The following is a 5746-nucleotide window of genomic DNA, read 5'->3' on the forward strand; positions in this document are numbered from 1 at the left end:
GATATCTCATTTCTGATATTTACCAATCCAACATCCTGTGATCAGAAGGTATCTCAGTTCTGAGATTTACCAATCCATCATCCTGTGAGGCTTTGGGGCACACTTAGGTACAAAAGAGTTCCTTCATGACAAGCCAACCTAATTTGGAATAGAGAGGGTGTGAGGCATTGGGAATAAAGGAGAGGGGCCTGTAAGGATGAAGGTGAATTGAGGCATGAAATGAATCCTAGGCCGAATCCAAGCTAAAATGCCATATCTTTTTTTTTTTTTTTTAGTTCACAGCTCAGGCCCTTTTTAGAATGCTATAACCCTCAATACCAGCAAAGTCTTCCTAAGAGAAGAGTGTCTTGGAGAAATTAGAGCAGCCAGAGGAGATCAAAAGGGAGCCAAAGTGTTCCAGCTTTCATCATCAAAGGCCAAATTATTTGTGAATGGAAAGAAACAGTGCCCTGACTGCTCCCTTCCCCCACCCACACTCCCACCTAGAGTCATAAAACGTAAGAAAGAGCAGATCCCCAACAGAAAACAGGCATGAATAGGAGGCTCCAAGTCACAGCTGAAGGATTTAAATCTGAGGCAAGAGATTGATTGGGGTGAGATGGGGTGGGGGTGGGGAGGTGACAAGAGAGAAGGGAGAGAGAATGAACATCAACAACATTTGACTCAAAGCAGTCAGAAATTAAAACTGAACCTTAGCCACCCAATCTAACCCTAACACTGTGCTCTCCAGGAAAATCCTTCCAGAGACCTGTTAACACCTCATAATGATAAACCAACACCCAAGCAAGAAATACTTCCAGGAGAAAAACACAAAACAACCCCCACACCAAAAAGAGAACAAAGCCATCGGAGAAAACAGACAACCCCTTTGTGCAAGGATCAGACGCAGGATAAAGAGTATAAAAAACTGGCATTCTCCTAGAAAATGACCTCGAAAAGCTGGGCTGTGGTAGCCTATTTAGATGCTCCTGGCTTCTTTTATTTGGAGGAAGATTTCAGGCTAGATGAAGTGGAATATCCTATTCGCAGAACCTGCCTGAGTATTTGCATGTGAGGATAAAGTCAGGTTTTTAATTCCAAATGGAAGGAAGAGTTGTGATCTCTGCCATCCTAAATCACAGTACCCAGTACCTAATAATTGCTTGTTTAGTTATGACCACCTCTGACTGTTCATACCTCATCGGTTGATTGATATTAATACAGTGTTACTGCTAAAACCAGGAATTTTTCTCAACTAGACTGTCAGTAAGAAGTCAGACCTTCTTGGAGGTCAGTCAACAGCATCAATAATGGTGACAATAATTACAGCCAGCACCCATAGAGGACTTTAAGGTTTTCCAGGCACTTCACAAATATGATCTCATTTGATCCTCACAACAACCCTAGGAGGTAGGCACAATTGTAACTCCCGTTCTACAGAGGAGGAAACTGAGGCACAGAAGGTGAAGTGGCTTGCCCTGGGTTATACTACCAGTAAGGGGGAAGGGGGCAGCTAGGTGCACAGTAGATACAGCACTGGCCCTGGACTTGGGAGGACCTGGGTTTGAATCTCACTTCAGATACTTACTAGCTGTATGACCCTGAGCAAGTCACTTAATCTCAATTGCCTTAAACACCTGTGCCATCTCCAGTCCTCCTGATATCTATCTTGCCACTGGATCCAGATGGCTCTGGAGGAGAGAGTGAGGCTGGTGACTTTGCACATCCCTCCCTCACTTAATTGCAATTCACTACAAGTCATGACACCACCTCCCAATGTCACGGTCCTCTTTGAGAAAAGACAAAGGACAACAACAACAACCACCAGTAAGTGTCTGAGGCTGGAGTTGAACTCAGTCAATAAGCATTTTTAAGCACTTATTATGTAGCAGGGTAGCAATTCAACAAATAGTTATCAAGTGTCTGCTATGTATCAGGTGCTGTGGTATGTGCTAGGGATAAAATGACAGACAGACGGAAAGAAAGAAAGAGAGACAGAAAGATAGAAAGACAGAAAGAAAGACAGAAAGGAAGGAAGGAAGGAAGGAAGGAAGGAAGGAAGGAAGGAAGGAAGGAAGGAAGGAAGGAAGGAAGGAAGGAAGGAAGGAAGGAAGGAAGGAAGGAAGGAAGGAAGGAAGGAAGGAAGGAAGGAAGGAAGGAAGGAAGGAAAAGAAAGAAAGAAAGAGAGAGAGAGAGAGAAGGAGAGAAGAGAGAAGGAGAGAAAAAGGGGAGGAAAGAAAGAGACAAGGAAAAAAGAGAAATATAGAAAGAAAAAGAATGATTCCCCCATCCTCAAATTACATACACCTGAGAAGAAATGTATATGTTAGTGAATAAAAACTAAATATGTTAATAAACACAAAGTAATTTTGTCCATGAGCACTAACAACTAGGGGTATCAGGAAAGGCTTCTTTGAAGAAGTAGAACTTGAAAAGAGCTTTGAGGGAAATTGGAAACAGCACTAGTTCTAGTCTGAAGACCTGAGTTCAAATCCCACCTCTAAACATTTTACTTTTAAGTTTCCTGAGCTATAGTTTCTTTATCTGTAAAATGAGGGAGTCAGAATGGATGACCTCCCTTTCCAGCCCTATATCGCTCCTCCTTTGCTCCTAAGATGAGACAGCCTGTGTGGTTAACTGATGGAATGTCATACAAGGAGAACATCCAGCTGGGCAGTTTGATACATTGTGTGAGGGACATAATGGAAAATCAATCCAGAAATGTGTTGTTTATTCATCCTTCATTTTCAGGTCCTTCTGAATCCAGGGCCAGTGCTTTATCCACTACCCCCACCTAGCTGCTCCCTCTCCTTCATTTTCAAAGAGGACCAGAGACAACACGAGATGTCTTGACTTGTGCATGAATTGAATTGAAGTGAGGGAGAGTTGCACAAAGTCCTCACTGTCTTTTCCAGAGTCATCGAAGTCCAGCGGCAGGGCAAAAATCAGGATGACTGGTAATGGCCCAGGATGCAATGGATAACCTTGGTGTCTTCAGTGCCTGACCAAGCTCTAAACCGTCTACATTGCCTGCTTCAGCCACTTTCATGACCACTGGAACAAATTGTTTTCATCCGCCCTTTCCACCAGGGGAATTCATCACATTTGGGGTAGACATCCCCCTAACTCACAGGCGGGTGTGAGGACTGTCAGTTACCCTCAGCCTGGTTTGGCCAGTCAGTTGAGATGGTTTTACCAGAATGTGGCCCCTGTGCATGCAACAACTTCTTGGAGCCACAGGTGAGAGTTGGGTGACAGATAGACGTCAAAGGTGGATGAGCCAGATTGGAACTAGATCATGAGGGGCTTTAAATGCCACAGGAGCTGATATTTTATCAGAGACCCTAGGAACCAAAGTTGCCATCATCTGTTGTTTGTATTTGATAGATTCACTCACATCTTCACAAGTGGTACAATTAGCTAGTGTGTTATCTAGAATATTGTGGGACCAGGCTGGGGTTTCTAAAATATTGCTACTTATAAAGTAAAGGCTATTGCACCAGTTTTGGCAGTAAGCATTTATTATTAAGATCACATATTAATATAGTATTAACTACGTGTATCCCTGACTTCCCCACTGGTCACAGGTTTACAGGCCTATTCAATTACATACCCAACTTGAAAAGTAAGAGTCCCAGGAGGGGGGATGGGAAGAGAGAGACAGAGACAGAGAAAGACAGAGACAGAGAGACAGAGAGAGACAGAGAGGAAAGAAGACAGAGACAGAGAGAGTGCACGCGCACACGCACACGCACACACACGCACACACACGCGCGCCTCGTGTCCCTAAGGATTTTTTTCCTCTTTTTTGGTAGAGGCGGGTCACCACACATTGATCTTAGATGATTGGCTAGCATCATTCAGCTCCATTGATTGACATGACTTGGGAGGTGGTCTAAGAAATCCAATTCCAACCATCTAGGTGTGCTTCCTCCCCAGGCTAATCAGAACGGTCAATCTGCATTCCTTTTGGAAGGCTCATCCCAGGTTGGTTTCCCGGGAAGGGAAGAGAGCAGTTAACACTAACAAGTCTTAGGTTTCTTCTAGGAATTAATTATTAATAATTATTTTCCCACACTATGAATCTTCATATAGATTAGAATTAAGAAAATACATGAAAAGCCATACTTACAAATTCAACTGTTTTAATGAGGCTGCAGCAGAATATTGACCTCTATGAGATGTTAATAACCTCCCTTCTGAGTTTAGGATTAGCCGAAATAGTGGGCTACTCCCAACACCATCAAAACAAAATCCATGAAGCTAAATCTAGGGACTGCTCCATCTGACCCCTATCTTGACTTTTAGCTCTTTGGCTTTTACATATATTCTCCTGTCTAAGTGAAACAGAGATATCTAATATTGGAACTTGTCCAAATGGCTTCTGGTCAGAGAACTCCAGTGACTCTTAAATGACATTGTTTGGACCTAAGAAAGGAGGAAGATAGAACCATAGATTTAGAACTAGAAGGGAACTAGAAGCCATCCTATGCAACCCCTCATTTTACTGATGAGGAAACTGAGACACAAGGGGATGAAATTGACTTCAGGTTGAGACAGTCATCAAAAAGAGTTACAAAGGGCAGCTAGGTGGCACAGTAGATAGAGCACTGGCCCTGGATTGAGGAGGACCTGAGTTCAAATCTGGCCTCAGACACTTGACACTTAGTAGCTGTGTGACCCTGGGCAAGTCACTTAACCCCAATTGCCTCACCAAAAAAAAAAGTTACAAACTCTCATTGAGAACGGACTAAATTCTGGATTGTCTAGCATTAGATAACTTGGAATTATTGACAATTGAGGTGATGCACAGTACAGTGTTCCTGCTTATTTTTAGCCACCAGCAAAGGTGTGTTTCAAGGAGAGTGAAGGAGAAACTCAAGTAAACATTGCATCTGGAGGGCTGCCTTGATTAGTTTTCATAGGGACTTATCTCTTTCAGATCATTTATTCAAAGCAGCCCCTTCTGGCCACGAAGTTTGCTTCCTTTCAAAACAATTCTGTGGCTTCTTCTGGGTCACAACTTCAAATTAAGATTTACTGTGTTCCCAGACAACTTTTTAGCCAGTTATGGAGAAAATGGAGGCAATAGAGAGCTACTCGTCCAGTGTGTCATTTTAAACATGGTAGGCCAGTCGAGGGTGGCAGTTTTATTTATCACCTCATATTAGTTCAAGTGCTAGTCAATGGAATTGCCTGCTTGGCCAGGCTCAGAGGGAATAAGTGTGTTGTTGATGTTGGCCTTCCCAGCAGTTCTGTGATACTGAATTATGAAAGGATTAGACCAGGGTTTGAGAAGAAATTTTTGTCCCCTCCACGTTCCCCTATGTTTTGGAGGGAAGACCTGAAAAAGAGGAAAATCCCCCAAAGGCAAGTGCCAAAACTCTACCAGCTGATGATTATTTGGATAGGGGCTTAATAACTTATAATCACTTCTCCTATATTATTTATTAGATCTAAAACTATCAGGCAAGGAAGTAATGGTATATCTCCCTGGGTAGATGGTAGATGGATTCATTATGTCAAGCTATTAGGAGATACCCTGTTTTCCATAGCTAAGGCCCAGCAAGCAAGCTGTCCCCTGAGCTTGGCATTCTTGTGGGAAATTCCGACGGAGAAACCCAAACAGCACTGAGGAATAAGGAAGAGCAGTTTATTGATGCACCGGCCCAAAGCAGAGTCGCCTCTGATACTCTGGGCAGCCACCAAGTGTCCAAGCTGCAGTTTTTATATCTCTTAGGTGTGAAAATGCATGCAGGTTTTCACA

Source organism: Dromiciops gliroides, chromosome 3 (assembly GCF_019393635.1).
Source record: "Dromiciops gliroides isolate mDroGli1 chromosome 3, mDroGli1.pri, whole genome shotgun sequence".
In the NCBI taxonomy this organism is placed as follows: domain Eukaryota; kingdom Metazoa; phylum Chordata; class Mammalia; order Microbiotheria; family Microbiotheriidae; genus Dromiciops; species Dromiciops gliroides.